The sequence below is a fragment of the Hyperoodon ampullatus genome (genome assembly GCF_949752795.1).
Source record: "Hyperoodon ampullatus genome assembly, chromosome: 10".
Classification (NCBI taxonomy): Eukaryota; Metazoa; Chordata; class Mammalia; order Artiodactyla; family Ziphiidae; genus Hyperoodon; species Hyperoodon ampullatus.
In genome coordinates, this window is record NC_136923.1 from 100,839,873 (window position 1) to 100,862,151 (window position 22,279).

Consider the following 22,279-nt stretch of genomic DNA (forward strand, 5'->3'; position numbering starts at 1 on the left):
AGCTCCTCCTGCCTTGTTCTCTGGACAAAGCTCCAAGCACACTTTTCTTTTTAAAACCTAGTCCAATGGCTCTGTCTTCAGTCTTCTAAAGACTCTTTGGCCACCTACTGGATTTTTTCAGCGTGAGGGCTGGGCAGAAAAAGAGCAACTCACTGCCCTTGTTCAAAGGAAAGCGAGAAGAGTCGCAGACTAGAAGCTCGTCAGACTTTACCGTTAAGTACCCAGGGGGATTTGCAAGAGAATAGCTCAGACACAGCCCGTACTGCCCTCCTTTCAAGGAGAAAGCCAATTATTCCTCTTACCTAAAGAGTTGAGCAGGAGTGTGGTACCTAAAAGCTCCTATGACATCGTTATCCTGGGCACAGGAGGGAAAAATTGAAAGTGACAAAAATTCAAGTCCCTTGGCTGATTTTGTTCTAAGTTACCAGGAGGAAAAAGGTTTAAATGGCTTGTCAGTTTTTTCACATATAAAAAAAGGATATCAGCTACTTTCACTTTCTCACGAACAGCATCTTGTCTTCTAAATGAGTCCGGTGTAAGGCATTTAGGGTAAAGCAGCATCGTTTGATTAACAGAGAAAGATGTTGAAAGAAAAACACACCCCTCCTTTTTTTAAACACAAGCATTCTGTCAGATGTGGCCCTTGAGATCAGAGAGCAAAGTTAGAAAAAAACCCAAGTGACGACTCATTCAGGAAGAGCACACTGAAAATGAAAGATTCATTGATGAGTTTCTAGCTCTCAGACCGTGTCGCAGAAGAGAAGCAGGTTCAAGGTGGAGGCTGAGAAAGGCTGGGCTGTGTGGGAAGCAGTGGGGTCACTGGGCTGTGCTGGGAACTGCTGAGTTGTTCCAGCAAACTTGGTCACGGGTATGTAGAACACGGTCCCCAAATGACAATTTCTCAAAGCTGCATGGGGGCTGCAGAGGTGCTGGTAGTTAGGGACCGCTCCCCAGGTGCTAATCTTGGCAGGTGGTACTACCTCCGAGAAGGAGGCCTGGAGAGCTGGTTTCAAATGCATTCAGTCCCCGTGGGGAGGATCTCAGGGCCTGGAGGGTCTGGTCTATGCATGTGCACACATAACTCACAATCCTCATGCATGTGAGGAGACTGGGGTCAGAGAGTGACTGGCTGAAGGTCCAAAGCTACATGAAACCGGGACTGGCATTCAGGCCCCATCCCCCCACCGGCTCCCAGAGCTGAGTATTCTCACTTCTTGAAATCTGAAAGCCCTCCCGGGTGCTCACAGCAGCCAGAAGGCACTTGATAAGGCCACGTGGCCGTGCAGGCACCACCAGCAGCTGCTGCATCATCGGGAGGTAGGGCCCGGATGCAGATTGCCCAGCGGCCTGATGGCAGCCTGTCCAGTGGTAGAAGACATCGGGGAAGGAGGAGAAAGCACCTCAGAGGTCACAGGCGGGAGTGCAAACACATGCAGATCCTCCCCAGCCTCCCCCTGCTTCCCCTCTGGCTCCAGCCTCTCAAAGTTCTCCTCGTGACTCAAGCTGCTGGAAGCATGGCTTGTCCTTGCCTCTGTTCTCTTCCCTTCCATTTCCCCAGCAGCTGAGGATACCCACCACCCCCCACCCGCCAGACAGGCTCTCCTTAGCTTTACTGCTTTAATGCTGGTTGTAGTGAGCTTCAGAGCTACAAAAGCTTGCACTGGAAACAGGTCTGGATCATGAAGCTGGAAACAAACCACAGTTAATGGGTCCCGAGAGCCTTGACTCCATCTTGAGCCACGGGGTTTGCCTGCAGGATCGCATCTAACGTTTGCCACCACCCCGGAGGCAGACACCTGCCCCCATTTTGCAGAAGGGACGGTTAGCAGGGCTTGAATCTCCCAAGGTCTCAGTGAGCCTGTCTCACCCCCACAAAGTCCCCGCTTTATCACTGCTGGTCCCGAAATCACACCGCTGGGGTCCCTCTGACTGGCTTGGCTCTACTTGAGATAAGGATTCGGACTCTCTTTAAAGGGGCTGAGGTTAAAACAGACCAACAAATCAAAGTCGCTGTGTTCAGACAACTCTGAACTGCCCCGATCTGCTGAAGGCCACTCGTCCTGTCTGCGTGCCTTGCCTTGAGGATGGGAAGTAACAGGACTACGAAATGCCAGGTGTTGCCAGGGAGAAGCTGGCAAACCATCTTCCAAGATGCCAGCTGAAAACACCCTCAGCTGTAAAGACCCAACCGGAATGGCTCTTCCTTCTTTCCCCAAAGGCAAACCAGGACATCGAGAAAGCTGGGGAAGGGCCCTGATTTCTTTCTCTTTCCTTCCTTCCTTCCTTTCTTTCTTCTTTCTCCCCTTCCTTCCTTCCTTCCTTTTTCTTTTTTTAGATTTTTTATTTTTGGGCCGCACTGTGCAGCATGTGGGATCTTAGTTCCCCGACCAGGGATCGAACCCGCACTCCCTGCGTTGGAAGCGCGGAGTGTTTAACCACTGGGCCTCCAGGGAAGTCCCATGGGCCCTGATTTAAACCACGGTGGAAAGTGTTACCAGCGGGTTGGAGGACCACAGTTCTGAGCACAGAGGTACTGTTTTCCTGCTGCACCACGAGTGCACCACAGCCCCACCAAGATAACGGGACAAAGGTTAAGGACGGCTGATAAGCTGGGCAAGAGGTGGGGGCTGAGACGTTTGAGGCTTGGCAACGCTGGGAGAAGCAGCCCCGGGAAAGAGAGGAATGAATGTGAGAAGCCCTCGCGCAGCGAGAGGGCTGAGCCGGGCAGCTAGCTGGAGCAAGTCGTCTTTCAAGAGAAGAAACCACCCAGAGGAAACGTCAAAACGCATGTTTTGAACTCAGACAGATGATCAACGTTGTTTCCCACGCACAGCCTGCCGCGACCCGCTACCTCTGCAGGCTTCGTCGGCTGCATGGACAATGGGTGTTTCAAATTATAGAGCGACATGAGCGGAGGTAAAATGCAACTCAAAAATCTGGCCAGCAGGGGCCCTGATTCCATCCTGAAATGAAGACTATTTGTGGGTGTGTATGCACGTGTGTTCTCCATTTAGAAGAGACTTATTTCCAGTCCCTGAGGCATCTGAAAGATTCCAGAATCGTGCACAGGTTTTTAGACTGCTTTCCGGAGAGGCTGTTACACCAGGCAGTCACTATGCTGGGCTCTGACCGCAGGTCACAGGCCTTTCAGGCAGTTGATGGAGAAGGCTCTCTGGGAAGGTAGAAGGGGGACGGGGGTGGTACCTCACATAGCTCAGAGGAAGCTCCTCTGGGACCAGAAATACCTACCATGGCGGCTGCCACAAAAACCCAAGTGGCCAAAACTGGCTTTGAATCCAAAGGTGCGCCCTAGATTCGGCCCAGCACACGTACCAGGGTCCAAATTAAACCACTTACAGGCCCAGAAAGGTCACCTCTAGGAGACACTTAAGCAATAATCTGTCCTGGCAAAGAAAGAAGTGATTTGAAATCTCAACTGGCTGTGCAGAAAGAAGGTACAAGGAAACAGGCCTTGCTGTGGTTACTGTACTGGTGTCTAGTACCCTCTGGGTGGGCTTGGCCGGTCCAACAGGTTCCATCCACACTGTCTGAAACTCCTTCGTAGATAATGTCAGCCCGACGCACCTGGATGCTACCACAGCGGAAGATTCCCAACCTGGATGTGAAGGTTTCCTCACCACCACTCTCCGCATCTGTGCGAGAACGTGGTACACAAGACGCACTGCAAGAGTGTGGCAAGGCCAGGCCCTTCCTCCAATGTGGATGTGGGAAGAGAGGAAGGGCGAATCTACTGTCTCCTTAAAAGAGAAAGACTACCTAAAGCAAAGGTGCTACAAAAATGCACAAAGCCTGGTTCTATCCCTTACCAACTGAGAACGTAGACAAATGATCTAACCTCTCTGAGCTTCAGCGTCTGCACCATAAAGACATATGAGGACATGTACCATACAAGACTGCGATAAAGTGAAGTAACACACAAGCACTCAGCGCAGGGCCTTGCCCTCAGCGAAGAGTGATATTCATTCCCTCAGAGGTTCACTTTCTACCAATTGCAGTATACACTGACCTCCGGTATGCTGCAAATCCTTAACGATTCTGAGTTCTCGACACACTTTTATTAAAAATCAGTTCCATGAGGGTAGAGACCTTGTTTATTAATTGCCATAATCCCAGTGCTAACTAAATTTCTGTGGTAGGAACACGCTGATAAAGCGGAGGTGCCAACACTACTTGGAACAATTCTGTGTATTTACTTGCAGGTTTGTGTCCAGGCAGTGAGGTATATGCCTCTCTGTGTACCATCATTAGCGCCTGGTATCAAAAGTCTATGGTAGGGACTTCCCTGGCAGTCCAGTGGTTAAGACTCTGTGCTCCCAATGCAGGAGGCACGGGTTTGATCCCTGGTTGGGAAACTAAGATCCCACACGCTGCACAGCATGGTAAAAAAAAAAAAAAAAGTCTATGGTAAGAATACTCCTAATACAGGGGTTCTCAAACTTTTTGGTCTTAAAATTATGGATGATCCCAAAGAGCTTTTGTCTGCGTAGGTTTACAGCTGTCAGTATTTTCCATATTAGAAATTAAAACCGAGGATAAAGTCAACTTATTATCTAAAATAATGATAAACCCATCACATCAGTATAAATACCATATTTTTATGAAGACTATGTTCCAAAAAAAAATTTAATGAGAAGAATACATAGCTTTACATTTTTGCAAATCTCTTTTAATGCCTGGATTTAGAAGGTGCTGGGGTTCTCTGCAGTCTGTTTCTTGTTTTTTGGGTTTTTTAAAATATTTATTTATTTATTTATTTATTTGCTTGCACTGGGTCTTAGTTGCGGCAGGCAGGCTCCTTAGTTGCAGCATGCGAACTCTTAGTTGCGGCATGCGTGTGGGATCTAGTTCCTTGACCAGGGATCGAACCCAGGCCCCCTGCACTGGGAGTGTGGAGTCTTAACCACTGCACCACCAGGGAAGTCCCTCTGTGGTCTGTTGTGAAATCACACATCACGTATCCTCTAAGTCCAGAGAGAAAAAGAGTGAAAAAAGTCAACCTTATTATTGTTATAAAAATAGTTTTGACCTCATGGACCCATGAAGAGGACATCAGGGATGCCTAAGGTCCCAAACTAGACTTTGAGACCCACTGTTTTACCAATGACGGCAAGAAAACACCCTATTTGTTGCTACTATTAAGGGTGGTTTTATTTGACAAATATCTGAATTTCAAATTTCAAAACTAAACCCAATTTTTCATCATTTGCCTCTGTGTATATGCCCTCATTCAGCTGGAATCTGCCAGATACTCTACTTAACATAATGACAAGGATATATATTTGAGCGTGTGTGTGCGTCTGTGTGTGTGTGTGTAAAACATAACTTCCCAGGTAGCGGTGCTGAAAACCCGACCTCTCCCAAACTGAACTCTTTATCCTTCCCCCAAACCTGCTCCTCAGTGGTGAGGAACTATAATTTTTTCAATGAAGCATATTTTTCCTCTCCCCAAAGTCAACTCCTGCAGGCCCAGCCTGTACTGGCTCTCAGATCGCAGCTCACCCAGAGAAAGCCCCCTTCCCTTCAGTTTCTCCAAGTCCCTTCTTCCCAGGCACATCCTAAAAACCATGCTTCCCCCTCAGAGTCTTCTTTAGAAGAATAGTCGAAAATTCTTGTCCCATCCAGCTTAAACCACACGGCTGCTTGGTAGGTTTAGAAACTTCACAAGTGGATTTCTCTGTTACATGGAACCAGCCTGTATTAATTTTCATTGTATCATTGAAATAAATTGGAGAATAGAATTTCATCAGTTTATGGTCATTTATAAAACTGTCTCTATTAAATTAGATGTTGGCTTTGTGCCACCTGTATACAGAAAGGCAGAGGCTAAGACACAGCATTACAAAGCAGATGATTTGATCAATTACAGGGCATCTCACCACTTTGCATCAAATTCTCTTTGTGAAGACCTACAGAAGGAAGGTCTTGGTGCCAAGGAAAAAATCATGTTTCTCCTGCACAACTGGTTTGTTTTCATATCACAAGGGCCTTGTGAGTCTTATTATTAATCATTTCCCCTATTTGCTTTGTGCTAAGCAGACCAAAGCCAGCTCTGAGGCCCACATCTAGCAAATGATCTGGATTTCGTGACATTATTTTGTGTATCAACCTCACCCCAGGCTTTAGCTTACATTTCTACTTTAGCCTTGATTCATTTCCTTGTTTATTCACTCATTCATTCATTCATTTATATTTTCTTTTTGTTTTTAAATTATTTTTCCCCTCTCTTTTTAATTTTTCCCTCATTTATTTTAAATACTGTTGTACTATGCATATTTCTATGATCCCTTTTTGGAATGAAGTGGGGTATATATGAATAAGTAAACTGGGTAAAACTTGAACCTACTTCAAACCAAGCTTCTCCAGTGAGCCCTCGAAGAGACTGGGCCAAAATCAGTCGCAGGCATTTGTTTTCTATGATCCCTATTGTCAACTACATTTCTGGGTACACGTGAGTGGTTACTTAACATTACACACTTCCAACCACCACATACGTAACCCACTTTGAGGTTGTCAGTTTGCAGAGGCTCTCCTCAGATTAGAGGGGAGGAAGGTCAACCCTGGGTAACTTACATATATTATCTTTACTCTCCACAAATACCTATGAAAAGCAACTGCCAGGTGAGAAAACTAAGATGCACAAAGGTCCCATAATTTGCCCAAGGTGACACAGATGGTCAATGGTGACACCAGATTATGAAACCAGGCCTGTGGTACCCAAAAGCTCTCGGGGGTGGGTTCATCCGGTGAAAATTCAGGGAGCTGTCCCTTTATACTACGTGTACTTTTCTGTGAGCACATTACACTTCAACACAATGTTAAAAAGACAAGAAAAAGGCCATGGGCTCTTCTGTATCTCAGTGTGAAGTCAATGTGACAATGACAATGTGACAAAATTCGTATGGCGTAGAGCAGAAGACAAAGCAAGGAGTCACAGCGTGGGCCCTGATGTTACTGCCTTAACCGGTCCACACTCGTGGGATTATTTTTAATGAATGAAACAGTAACTTAATGAACAGATTCTTTCTTAGGTCTCCTCCACTCACGTGCCCATTCTCCAAGGACACTGGGTCAGAGGGTACAACCCACATCTGTGTGTCTGAGGCCTCGATAACAAGGTCGGGGGCCTAGAAGATTAAAACGTGATAAAGACGTTCACAACGCGATGTACCTCTTCCTTTTATTACCCTTTTGTTAGGTTTTCTTCCTCTCCATTGAAAACCTGTATAAGCAAATGGAACATCCATAAGGAGATTTTCCACTTTGCTGGATGTGAAGCTCTCCAGCAGGCCTGGTAATAGGTCAGAAGAGTTTCTCTCATCATCCACCATTGTACATTTAGAAACATAATAATTTTATCACTAGCCTAAATAACATATAATAAGGAAGGTAAATCTGCCTTTAAAAACAAAGCCCTACTGGGACTTCCCTGGTGGCACAGTGGTTAAGCATCCGCCTGCCAACGCGGGTTCAACCCCTGGTCTGCGAAGATCCCACAAGCTGCGGAATAACTAAGCCTGCAAGTCACAACTACTGAGCCTGCGTGCCGCAACTACTGAAGCCCGCATGCTCTAGGGCCCGCGTGCTGCAACTACTGTGGCCACATGCTCAACTACTGAGCCCGCGTGCCGCAAATACTGAGTCCGTGTGCTCAGAAAGCCCTACCACATGAAACATTTTGAAGTTGAAATTCTGAAATTCTTAGGGCTTATTCATGACATGATTCAGCTTGATGAGGGCAGTGCCGCCATAAAATCATATCAAAGAGGTGGAAGGAAGGTACTGTGCTGGGTGCTGGTAACTGTGTTCTAGACTTGCCACTAACCAGTTACCTGGAACAAGTCTCTTAATGTGCAGGTTTTTCCTTCCCTTTTCAGTAAGATGGAGAAATTGAGCTGGATGATTTCTAAGGTTTCTTCATGACCAAACACTACAATTCTGAAGTGGCTCAAAAATAATCATATTGAATTCCCTCTCTCTCTCTCTCTCTCTCTTTTTTTATTAATTGGATAAAATTGCTTTACAATGTGGTGTTAGTTTCTTCTGTACAATGAAGTGAATCAGCTATATGTATACCCTCTTGGACCTCCCTCCCACCTCCCCCATCCCACCCATCTAGGCCATCATAGAGCACGGAGCTGAGCTCCCTGTGCTATACAGCAGGTTCCCACTAGCTATCTACTTTACACATGGTAGTGTATTTATGTCAAACCTAATCTCCCAATTCGTCCCACCCTCCCTTTCCCCCTGTGTCCACATGTCCGTTCTCTACGACTACATCTCTATTCTTGCCCTACAAATAGATTCACCTGCATATGGCACAATACCAGACACTAAACATCCTCTCATGAAAATTAAGGAGGCTGCTTAGAGCACAGAAGGCCAACCCGCCTCTGCGCAGTGGTAAGCAAATGGTGTACTTATGGGCAAAGCTAGGATGTTCCTTCAAAAACCAGTTCTGGGGGACTTCCGTCGTGGCACAGTGGTTAAGAATCTGCTTGCCAATGCAGGGGACATGGGTTCGATCCCTGGTCTGGGAAGATCCCACATGCCAGAGAGGAACTAAGGCCATGCGCCACAACTACTGAGCCCATGCGCCTAGAGCCCATGCTCGGCAACAAGAGAAGCCACCACAATGAGAAGCCTGTGCACCACAACAAAGAGTAGCCCCCACTCGTCTCAACTAGAGAAAGCCCACGCACAGCAACGAAGACTCAACTCAGCCACAAATTAAAACAAACAAGCAAACAAAAAAACAAAAAAAACCCAAAACAGTTCTGGGCCTCCTCCAGTCCCTAGACATCCGTCAATCTTGTTATTGGCCATGAACCTGGCCATCGTCATATCAGCTCTGAAGGATTCTTACCTGGCGGGCCAGGCAGGGGCAACAGAACCAGGGGGCAAAGTGGGGAGGCCAAGTAAGTGATGAATGATGTCATAAGCCATTGAGAAGATCTCTTTAAACCTCAGAGGGATCTTAGTGACTGGACTGTCTGGGTCACTATCAGATGGATAGTAATTCTCCTCTAGAAAACAGAAAATCCTATTTGATTGCATAGTCAAAAGCAGAACATAGAGTGGCTCAAAGCCAGGTTCTGGAGAGAGGCAGGCATTGTCTTCCTATCACAACCTGGACGCTGTATGACCACGGGTGAGCTTCTTTGTGTCTCTAAGTGTGTTCAGTCAATGATCGACAGAAGCCGATGAACAGGGTTCTCGTGAGGGATAAATGAAAAATTACCTGTAAACACGCAGCACAGAGCCTGGCACAGGTTAACAATGCATAGAAGCCCCTCTATTCCACCCCACCATCCTCTCATCTATCCTCGGGCACCTGCTAAGAAGTTACAGGTTTGTCTGATACACTCTCATTTCCTGTATAAGCCCTCCTTTTGAGGAATCCCTACCTAAGCCACAGGGATTCTAAATGCTCCTAAGGCCTTGCTAAAGGAATGAATAATTTATAAGGCACAGGACACAATATCAAGGCACAATTCAGATCCAAATAGACCCTTTAGGTCCATTTCTGCTAGTGTCCAGCTTATTTTGTAATTAACAAAGGGCAGGATTTTGCTTTGAGGATCCACAAAGAAAATGACAGTTCCGCATCAGATGTTTGACTCTGGGCAAGTTATTTAACCTCTCTGCGCCTCCGTTTCCTCTTCTGTAAAATGGGGCTAATAATAGTGGTCTACTCATAGGTGTAAACGTAAAGGGCCTGACGCATGGCACCTAAGAGGTGTCAGCGATCCTATATTAAACCTCTCTGAAATTGTCCATTAAATGGTAGGTGACCGATGAAACTCTGAGCCTACCACACCATCAGCATTGTTACTAGGTCCCTGCCTGTGAGTACCACCAGGGAATCATTTAAACTATGCACATCCCTGCCTCCTCTTCCCCACCCCACCCGCCGCTCGTCTTCTTCCCTTGGTCTAGATCAGGTCCAGGAACCTGCATTTTCAATGAACCCCCTGAGTCCCAGCAGATAATCACTGAAGCGACAGACACTGCCTGGAACTCGCTAGAGAAACTGGATCAGATGTTGGGTGATTCCCCTATCCCTCCAAGAAACGGGTTTATGGTTTGGGTAAAAACCATTAACAACACATTGGGTTTCTCGTTGGTTTCACTTTGAGTTTCTGCCTTCTGCGACACAAAATGAAATCATACAGAGCTTGGGGCTTCACCTCCCACGTGGGGCAGAACTGCCACGTGACCAGAGGGGTGAGAACTGAAACCAGAGGCAGACAAGTTGAGGGAAACCTATACACAGAGAGAGAGATACATATACGTATGTATATTCTTTTCCCTTTCCTTTCTTCTTTAAAAAATGATAATTCCTTAGAGATATGTGTGACATGTGTGACAAACGAACGGCAAAGGAACAATGTGAGTTTTCACCCAGAGGATTGTCATTTATAGTGGATGCAAGTCGAGGTGTGAAGCTGTGACTCCAATCTCAAAGGGTGCGGCATCTTTAGGACAGAATTTCGGGGAAAGGAAGAGCATTGGAAATAAAATGCGCGATCTCAAGCGCATGATCAAGTATGGAACGAGAATGAGTTCATAAATTGAAAAGAAATAACGAACTGAAAGCAGCCTGATATGCAAGATAAAATGAACCAGGCTGCCAAAACTCTCGCATGGGTTTCCACAACAGATGTCAATAGGATACAACCGTTTAAAATTACGCAAAATGGGAACATGTTCAATCCCATGAAACCAAGTGTGATGGGCAATCACCCAGATGGAAGTGTCCACATTTCTTGTCTGCTCCAAGAAGTATCTTATGCAACACGAGCACTTAATAATTCTTCATCAAAGATAACCATAATCAGCTCACAAAACATACTAAAGAAAAATACAATAATACTGTACACCCCCCAAAAAATTTTTAAAATACCATTTACAATAGCATCAAAATGGTTAAGTTTCCCAGGAATATTATTACACATATCTCTGTATGGTATATGTATATGTAGCAATGTATTTTTTATATATTATATATGGTTTTATACAGAACATTATAAAACTTTCTTGGGACAGTGAAAATGATATAAATAAGCATGAAGAAATCAGTGTTCATGTATAATACTTATATAGCATGTACTGACTATGTGCCAGAGTATTTTAAGCACCCTCTACATATTATATGCAACACATTTAGTCATTTAATCCTCTCAATTATCCTGTAAGGTAGGTACTATTACGATCCCTATTTTACAAATAAGGAAACTGAGGCTCACAGAGCTTCTGCAGGGCCACGTGGCCAGTGAAGAGTGGGGTCAGGATCTGAACACAGGAAGTTGGGCGCCTTTTTTTTTTTTTTTTGGTTTGTTATTTTGGGCACCATTCTTTAAAGACTACACCCCGCCTTTCGATGGGGTGAACTCGCTGTTGTAAACATGTCAGGCCTACAAATTCAGTGCAGTCCTAATAATAACTCCAACAGGTTCTGTTAGGGAATTTGTTCTGTTTCTAAAATTTATATAGAAGGGCAAAAAGCCAAGAACACCAAGACATGCTTAATGGAAGCACATGCCCTCCCAGCATCAGGACTCACTGTGAGGCTGTGATAATTAAGGGATCGACAAAGAGACCAGTGGAATCGAGTAGAGAGCACAGAAACAGACATAGCACAAATGGCCACGTGGTTGACGACACCGGTGGTAAGTATTCCAGGTTATGTGGATACATAAATAAATAGACAAATGGTGCCTAAATAGACAAAAAATGAAAATAGTCTCCTACCTTAGAACATTCACAAAAAGCAGTTTCAGATCAATAAAATACAATAAAATTACATGTGAAAGGCACAGCTCTAAAGAATACAGGAGAACAGCTTCATGAACCTGGGAGAGGGAAGAATTTCTTAAACAAGATAGAAGGGACTTCTCTGGTGGCACAGTGGTCAGGAGTCTGCCTGCCAACGCAGGGGACATGGGTTCGAGCCCTGGTCCGGGAGGATCCCACATGCCGCGGAGCAACTAAACCCGTGCGCCACAACTACTGAGCCCGCGCTCTACAGCCCATGAGCCACAACTACTGAGCCCGTGTGCCACAACTACGGAAGCCCACGTGCCTAGAGCCCGTGCTCCCCAACAAGAGAAGCCACCGCAATGAGAAGCCCGCGCACCGCAACGAAGAGTAGCCCCTGCTCGCCGCAACTAGAGAAAGCCTGCGTGCAGCAACGAAGACCCAACGCAGCCAAAAAGAAAGAGAGAGGAAGGAAGGAAGGAAGGAAGGAAGGAAGGAAGGAAGGAAGAAAGAAAGAAAGAAAGAAAAGTATTGACCATAAAGGAAAAAATAGATAAATCTAATAATATTAAGAGTTTGTGAGCATCCAAAGGCATCGTAAATGGAATAATAAGACAAGTCAAAGTGAAAGACGTTATTTGCAACACGTATAATCAACTAGAGACTCATTCCAAAATATATAAAGGAAGCCTACAAATTAGTAAGAAAAAGACAATCCATAGAAAAATGGGAAAGCACTTAAGAAAAAGGAGTATCAAAATGGCCAATAAGCCTTATTTTTTTTTTTTTTTTTTTTTTTTTTTGCGGTATGCGGGCCTCTCACTGTTGGGGCCTCTCCCGTTGCGGAGCACAGGCTCCGGACGCGCAGGCTCAGCAGCCATGACTCACGGGCCCAGCCGCTCCGCGGCATGTGGGATCTTCTCGGACCGGGGCACAAACCCGTGTCCCCTGCATCGGCAGGCGGACGTTCAACCACTGCGCCATCAGGGAAGCCCAAGCCTTATTATTAATCGGGGAAAAGCAAATTAAAACCACAATACGATACCATTTCATATTCATCAGACCGGCAGAAATGACAAAGTCTAATAAAGCCAAGTTCTGGTGAAGATGTGGAGCAGTTAAGAACTCCCGATCGTTGTTAGAAGGAGCACACACTGAACCAAGCACTTCGGAAAATAGGCTGGAATTACAGTAAAGTTAAAAATACAAATACCCTGCGACCCAACAATCCACCGCCCACGCCACACCACACGCACCGGAGAAAAACTTCTGCACAACTGTACTAGAAGCCATATATATATATATATAAATGTTCTTGACAGCCTTTGTCGTAGGAGCCAAAAGCTGGAAACAGTTCAAATGGCCATCAACAGGACAGGAACCCCAAACAATGACAATGACTGAACCACAGGTCCAGGCATCAGCGTGGCTAAGTCTTGTGATTATATCGTTGATGAAAACAAACAAGTAAAATGTAATATACACCAAACACTTGCAAAACTAAATGATGTCATTTAAGGATACCTACACAGCTGTAAACTTCCTATGGACGGAAGAGGGAGGTGGTTTTAAAGCGGAGAACATTCTAAGGCCATGTTCTATTGCTGAATCTGGAGGGGGTTACACGCATGTCCACTTGCTAATTAAAACATATATATATATATTTTTAATACTCTTCTGCATGTATGCTATATATCAAAATTTCTGATTATCCTCTTAAGAAGGTGCAATACCGCCTATGTCCTGATTAGGAAAGAGGCCTGTTTTTTAAAAAGAAAAGCACATCACAAGCAAACTTTCAAATGCAAAAAATTCAAAGACGTATTCCAAAAGATAGTCCACCAAAGACAGAAAGAATGTTCAATTACAAGGAACCCTAAGTAAAAGTAATAACAGCTCACCAAAGTCTGATTATACCACAATTTTTATAGAAGTCAAAAGATGAAGCCTGATAATTAACGTGGATGTTGGATTCTATGACACATTGGAGGAATTACCATCAAAATAATTAGAAAAGAGGTAACAAATGCAGAGCAAATACCTGATGATGGTTTAGTCACATTTCAAAGGCAAGCTATAAAATTTAAATATGCAAAACTAATACTTTTAATGATTCTTTTATAGTTCTTCATCTTATGCCTTAAAAATAAAATTCAGAGCCTTTACCCATACCTAAGACTTTCCACTCTGACTGAAACTAAGTACAGAACTCTACAGAAAGTACCAGTTATTTCCCTGAAGGTCTAAATTCACACTCTAACAACAAATAGATTTCTGCTCAGCTGAAGTTTTCTGAAAATGGTCTGCATTTGTTTTTACCAGGAGGCCACTTAAATCTTACCCACTTGTTTAGCTGCAAGGATTGAAACAAAATGTTTGCTTGCAAAACAAACACTGGTTTTAAAATTCTCCACTTGGGCTGCTGGGTAAAACACTTGTTTACTGAAACAAATGTTTTATTTGGAAAACGCCTGCCAGTGTGGACACTTTCCAAGAAATACACCAGGATGTGCTAGGATGGTGATGTCACGCCCTTGATAGAAGCTGGCATTTTAGGGTAACTGCACATAGTTTACTTTCAGAGAATAGAACAACAATGGGAAAACCAATCTGTTTTTTTAAAAAAATCCAAGGCCTAAAATGCTTTTACTGGGTCATTAAATAGGCCAGTTCAGTCCCCCCAAAGCTAATCTCTTTATACAATCAAATTAGTTTTATAAATGACATAATAAGTATTATCATCATCATCATCATTATTATTTTAGAGCTAAGCCTCTTCCTTTAGATTCATTCTACGCCTTCTGGCTCCCCTATGTGACATGGCATGAAAAACCATTTCCATCTCTTAATAAGATATGCTAGAACCCTGAAATGCCATTATTAACCACAAAATAGGATTGAGCATAGCCAAGTCTAACTTGAAAACCATCCAAGGAGATTTACTTTCTTAAGTACGGAAAGAAAACATCCCAAAAGATATTCTTGGGACCTTGTGGTTAGTTTCATATGGAGGCTCCAGTAAACACATTACATTTGACCAAATAAGATTCCACCCCCACCCCCACCCCCAACCCCCGCCCAGAAAGCTTAGGAATTTTCATCAGTATTTTCCTGCTAAGGTTAGGCACTAAGAAATAAAATAGATCAATTTTGTAGTCCATAATAATGGACTTTAAAAAAGTACATCCCAGGGCTTCCCTGGTGGTGCAGTGGTTGAGAGTCCACCTGCCGATGCAGGGAACACGGGTTCATGCCCCGGTCCGGGAAGATCCCACATGCCGCGGAGCGGCTGGGCCCATGAGCCATGGCCACTGAGCCTGTGCGTCCGGAGCCTGTGCTCCGCAACGGGAGAGGCCCGCGTACTGCAAAAAAAAAAAAAAAAAAAAAAAAGTACATCCCAAACTTTCAAAAGTACATCCCCCATCTTTAAAAAACACTTTCCATATAGCCTAGCATATGTATATTTTAATTTATAAACTGTATACTACTCTTAGGCATTATGAAACACTTAGAAGAATGTCCAATGCAAAGGACTTAATAGACATTTCTCTAAAGAAAACATACTACTGACCAATAAGCACATGAAAAGATGCTCAGTATCTATTAGTCATCAGGGAAGTGGAAATCAAAGCCACAAGATACCACTTCAGATCCACTGGGGTGGCTATAATAAAAAAATGGAAAATAACAAGGGCTGGGAAAGATGTGGAGAAATTGGAACCTTCGTATATTGCTATTGGGAATATAAATTGGTACAGCCACTGGGGAGAATAGTTTGGCAGTTCTTCAAAATGTTAAACATGGAGCTACCACATGACCCAGCAATTCCAGTGTTAGGCAAATATTCAACATATACCCAAAAGAACTGAACACAGGGATTTCCACTGACACTTTTATACCCATGTTCACAGCAGCATTATTCAAAATAGCCAGTGTGGAAACAATCCAAATGTCCATCAACTAATGAACAGATAAACAAAATGTACTATATACAGACAATATAATAGGATATTATCAGCCATAAAAAGAAATGAAGTACTAACACATGACATAGCATAGATGAGCTCTGAAAATATTATGCAAAAAAATAAGCCGGACCCCAAAGGACATACATTGTATGATTCCACTCATAAGAAATATCTAGAACAGGCATACGAGACAAAGTAGATTAGAGAGTCAAGATGGACGTGGGGAGTCATTGCTTAATGGGTGCAGGTTTCTGTTTGGGGTGATGACAAATTTTGGAACTAGACGGTGATGGTTACACAACACTGTGAATGTAATTAATGCCACTGAATTGTACACTTAAAAATGATCACGATAGCAAATCTTATATCTTTTTTTTTTTTTTTTTTTGCTGTATGTGGGCCTCTCACTGTTGTGGCCTCTCCCGTTGCGGAGCACAGGCTCCGGACGCGCAGGCTCAGCGGCCATGGCTCACGGGCCCAGCCACTCCACGGCACGTGGGATCCTCCCGGACCGGGGCACGAACCCGCGTCCCCTGCATCAGCAGGCGGACTCTCAACCACTGCACCACCAGGGAAGCCCTTTGTTAAATCTTTTTTACCACAATTTTAACAAACTCAAAAAAAAAAAAAAAAAAAAAAAGGACAAGCTAAAAATACAATTGAGGTTCTCATATTTTCTTCTCAAATTCCAGTGGGTGACCTGGCATGCTCCAGGGCTGGGTAGAGGCAGAGCTTCCAAAGCCAAAGCAAGAATTAGTGAATTGAATGTGGGACGGAGGGAATATTGGGGAGAGAATATACGAGAAAGCCTACAGCTCAAAAAGAATTGTATTTTTAATTCCAAAGGAAAGAGGACCTCATTCTGTAGCCTTTGCACAGAACTAAATGCAACCCCCCTGGGAGTTCTCGCCATCCCTCACTCCACACACTTGCATGTCTGAGTCACTGCAAAAACACCAGGAAAACCCTCTTCACTTCTCCTGCAAAGCATCCATTCGAATCTAGCCCACTCGGTGTGAGGGCTGAGGTTCTGCCTTACAAAGCAGACCGTGCTTTTTCCATTGTTTTACCGTCTCAGGTAAGACCCAAGTCCAACATAAAATACTCCTTTTTAAAGCTGTTTTCAAAGTCATTTTCATCACTTTCCCCCCCTTGGGCTCAAGAGGATCAATTATGGGGAAAAGTGACAGGAAACAATAAAAAGATTAACAGCTCAACATCAAGAAGCAACTCTACTGCCTGTGCTGGACATGTCAAATACGAGGCTGGCCCAGAACCAAGGTAATCAAAAAGAAAACACACACGAGTCTGAGGCCTCGGCTGACATTTCAGGAGGCTGAAGGTCCTGTTCAACACAGAAATGACAAAGCGAAGGGCACGGTGATGGAGCAAGATGGTTCTGTGCTAACACACAGCACAGAAATGTCCTACACTCAGCATCACATGGTTTCACCGTAAGATGGGCACCTGTCGATTGCTGGATTGTTTACTTTAAAAGCTGGACTATTTTTCTGGTAAAATGTAAGAACTCAGCTTTAAAAGAAAACTCAAAATTGAGATATGTTAGACTCCCAGGACCATCTGAACTTTCATTTTTCTGTAGATTAACGACGGAGCAACATGAATTAACTGCTGCTTTCCTTTGGCAAATCAGCTGAAGCGCGTGGCTTCAAGGACAAACATGTTCTAAACCTGCAATACAAAACTGTTGATTAATATCCTTCAAATCTCTCGAGTGACTGTACCTTATAAAAAATAACTCCGTGACTCTCAAAGTAATCCTTTAGACAGAGCTCTCCTCTGAAATCTGTATTTCAATACCATCAGAGTGCAAAGTATTCAAAAATCTACATAAAGACTGCTTCTAGGACCTCCCTGGTGGCGCAGTGGTTAAGAATCTGCCTGCATTGGCAGGGGACACAGGTTCGACCTCTGGTCCAGGAAGATCCCTCATGCTGCGGAGCAACTCTGCCCGTGCGCCACAACTACCGAGCCTGCGCTGTAGAGCCCGCGAGCCACAACTACTAAAGCTCACGCGCCTGGAGCCCGTGCTCCACAACAAGAGAAGCCACCGCAATGAGAAGCCCGCGCACCGCAACGAAGAGTAGCCCCCGCTCGCCGCAGCTAGAGAAAAGCCTGCACGCAGCAACGAAAACCCAATGCAGCCAAAAATAAATAAATACTTAAAAAAAAAAAAAAAAAGACTGCTTCTAAACAGAATTCAATAAATTATATTGGTGTCATGCGTGGGTGCAGGATTGTGAATATGTAGGTATCCATACAAAAGAAACCATCTTCCAAGTTCTTCGTGAAATTGTAATTGCCTTTGCCTGTTATTGCTACTGTAGGAAAAGCTTCCACTGGTAATTCAGTCCTACTATGAAATCTTGGCTTTGAAAAGATGAGTCCTCCAAACGCAGAGAAACATATGAGGATTCTTGTTTAAAAGCGTTCCGTTTTAGTTCCAATGCTGATATTGTTTCAAAACTCTTTTCTCAAGGCCCTCTAGCATGCTATATGAAAAAAAAGTTGCCAAGCTGGTTTTTAACACATCTTCACAGGACTGATAAGCAAAAGTTTACTAAAGCAGTTTGGAATAAGATAAACTCAGAGCCATTCTGTAAGTTTTCTCAAATTCAGCAGCACTTTTTAAATGGAGGGTTGTTAAACAAGCCATAAATTCCCAAAGCTGTGAGAGAGAAATAAAGCATCTCTCCTTTGGTAAAACACGAACCCACAGCTTCTTTGGAACTGCAGCTGACATCCTGTTGGACTGAACAGCTTGAAACCTGTTTTGTGGGTATTATGAATGAGTGCAAACAGTAAGTGGTTGTGAAAATAAATTTTCTAATGTGGGAAAAAAAGTGAACAGCAATAATGTCTCCAATCTTTCTTGTGAATCTTACCTATTTAACCTTAAAAATCATTCTATTTACCATGTGATCATTGACATGCTCATAAATTTAGAGGTTCTTGCTCATTTAGAAGTTTTTTGGCCGTTAATACCCATAGTTTCATAAATTATAATAAGATACATGTCACTAGGAAAACTAGGACAACAGCAGTAAATACTACCTACCCCTCAGTGTGCATCAAGAGAATGCAAAACATGTACAAAACTCTATACACGCCACAGAATACACAAAACAAACTCTGGAGATGCTAGAAACTTGTGTAAATTAGATCCTGTAAATTCTCATTTGAGCTCTTTCATTTTACACTCAGAGCTTCAAGAAGACTTTAAAATCTGTGTATCAAGATGCTAACAATAATGGAAAAGACTATGAAAAAAATATATACATATATGTATAACTGAGTCACTTTGCTATACAGAAGAAATTAATGCAACATTGTACATCAACTATATTTCAATAACATTTTTAAAAATTAAAAGAAATGATGCTAGCCCAATTTCTGGCTTCTTAAAGAAATCTCAAGCACAAAATTGCCTTTTTCCCCCTGTACTCTAACTTCACAAATAGCTGCTGAAAAGGATGTTCTCGTGCAAGCCCATCCCACAGACGGGGCCATCCATCTACCTGCCATCTCTCACCCCTCACGTGAGTGCTCCAAGGGTCTGCATTTTATACCATCCTCTCTCACTCACAGTTTCTTGAGTACCTTGGGTTTCATTTTCTGATATTTTTAGAATGTCCCTTATATTCCAAATGAAGTTCAAGGTCTAGATTCCATTGCATAACAACGTGAATGTACTTAACAGCACGGAACTGCACACTTAAAATTGTTGAAGATGGTCCATTTTATGTTATATGTACTTTACCACAACTTTAAAAAAACAACAACCCTGATTCCATCATTTTCTACTGTTGTTTGGTAGGAGTAAAGTAAAAGGTCAAGGAGAAAAAAAACCCACCATTGGCTTCTGCAGGGAGAGGACGCTGCCCCTCCAACCTCCACCATCAATTTTTTTTTTTTGTGGTACGCGGGCCTCTCACCGTTGTGGCCTCTCCCGTTGCGGAGCACAGGCTCCGGACGCGGAGGCTCAGCGGCCATGGCTCACGGGCCCAGCCGCTCCGCGGCATGTGGGATGGGATCCTCCCAGACCGGGGCACGAACCCGCGTCCCCTGCATCGGCAGGCGGACTCTCAACCACTGCGCCACCAGGGAAGCCCTCCACCATCAATTTTAATCATTAGTGTCTGCCTGCTAGTCCACCAGACATGTAACAATACGGACATGAGAATTTGTCTCTTTATAGCTTATAAACAGGAAAGGAAAAAAAAGAGCAAATGACAACTTGCAGCCGGATAATCAGCATCTGGTTAACTGAAAGTGACAAAATGTTTGCTGCTGCTCAAAAGGACAGACATTTGTTTTCTGTGACAATAAAGCAATGAGATACACAGATAGACAAGTATTCCTTGAAAAAGGTGTGAACGGTCATCATCTTTTAGAAATCTAACCCTGAATTTCTGACTATCCATTCTCTCTAAACTGGACTGGTTCTCTCTAAACTCTAGGCTGCTGTTTAGAGCCTACAGCTTTCCCTGCCTCACCTCTGACTACTCAGCTCCCTGGAAGAGGATCAGCCAAAGAGTCTCTTCCCGAGAATACCGCTAAATCCCATGCCCGGGGTCTGCGTATCCAAAGGTACAGGAAGTGGTCTGCCCAGGGCCCGGTTTATTGCATCATCTCGACATACTTCGATGGACAGAGTGTGAGTCAGCGCCAAACACAGCGCTTCAACCCCAAACCTCCTTCCTACCTAGCAGGGCAGAGTTCTTCTGACACATCCATCCAGGCTTGCAAACCCGTGCTAAATTTGTAAAGCAGCAGGTCCTCTGGATATAAAAACAACTTCCAGCATTGCCTATCCATAGCTGTCCATCAGATACAAAAGCACAAGAACAGGTTGAAACCAACACACGAAAAGGAAGAACTCTTGCTCTCCTGGGGAGAGACGGGAGGCTCCTGGGAGGTCTCAGGTTGTAGAACAAACTGACGGAGGCACTGTTTCCCCAAGAGGAATCTGTGTCAGAGTGGCCTGTAACACTTATATGACACACAGCCTGCCAGCCCAGGAGATTCTGATTCAGTGCCTATGCGGTGGTACCCCTTAATCCGTTGAGCCGGGTTTGGGAGCTACTGAGTAAAGTACTTGGGTTACCACAACGCTGATTCAGTAGATTGGCTCTAACTAAAGCCTCAGGAATGACTACCTTCTTGTGCTTTACAAGGAAGGAGGAGAATCTTTTTTTTTTTTTTTTTTTTTGCTGCACGGCTTGAGGGATCTTAGTTCCCCCACCAGGGATCGAACTTGTACCCCCTGTAGTGGAAGCACAGAGTCCTGACCACTGGACCACCAGGGAATTCCTAGGAGAATTTTGGAATGTATACATATGTATATAGGTATATATATAAATTCTAATCATGAATGTACCCTAAAATTCGTCCTTTGCTACCAAGTTCAAATTTAGGACCAATAATCACTTCTATGTAGATGACTCACATCTCTACTTTCAGCCAAGACCCATCCATCTTCCCTAAATCACCTAAACCCAGCTGCCAATCGCGGCTTCCAATTCCACTTCTGAAATCAACCCTTCAATTTACCTTAAACACTGGCTTCCTGTTCCAATTTCTGTTGATAGTACCACCTGCCAAGGCATCTAGATTTAAATCCTCAGTCATCTTGGATGCTTCAGGTCCACATCCAAACACCATAAAGTACTGTCAATTTTCCATTTATAACAACTCACGGGGCTTCCCTGGTGGTGCAGTGGTAAGAATCCGCCTGCCAACGCAGGGGACACAGGTTCGAGCCCTGGTCTGAGAAGATCCCACATGCCTCAGAGCAACTAAGCCCTGGCGCCACAACTACTGAGCCTGTGCTCTAGAGCCCGTGAGCCACAACTACTGAGCCCACGCGTCACAACTACTGAAGCCCGCGCACCTAGAGCCAGTGCTCCGCAACAAGAGAAGCCACTGCAATGAGAAGCCCAGGCACCGCAATGAAGGGTAGCCCCCGCTCGTCACAACTAGAGAAAAGCCCACGCACAGCAACGAAGACCCCATGCAGCCAAAAATAAATAAATAAGATAAATAAATGTTTAAAAGAAAATAAATAACTCTCCAAGCATCGCCTTCCAACCAAGTCCCACTGATACAACCCTTGTCCAGGCCCTTGGGTCCCAGTGGCAATAGCCGCTCATGGTCCCTGACCTCCCACTCCAACCGAACTCACAAGATTAACCTTCCCCAAATCCAACAGTGACCGTGTATTTTCCTTGCTCAAAATCCTGTTACAATTCCCCATTACCTGCTGATGAAGTCCTAACACCAAAAGTGGCCCAGGCATTCAAGGTCCCTAACTGGTCTGTCCCTAAACCTATCATTCAAATGACAAATTTCATACTTGATCCATCTCCAGTAGCAAAGCTGATCCATTCAAATTCCCCAAATGTTCCCTGCAACTTCCTGCCTCGTGGCTTATCTTCCTTCTACCACTAGGAATGTCTTTCTTTCTTTAGCTATTAAAATCATTTACACCCTGTACGGCCTAAGTTCAAGTT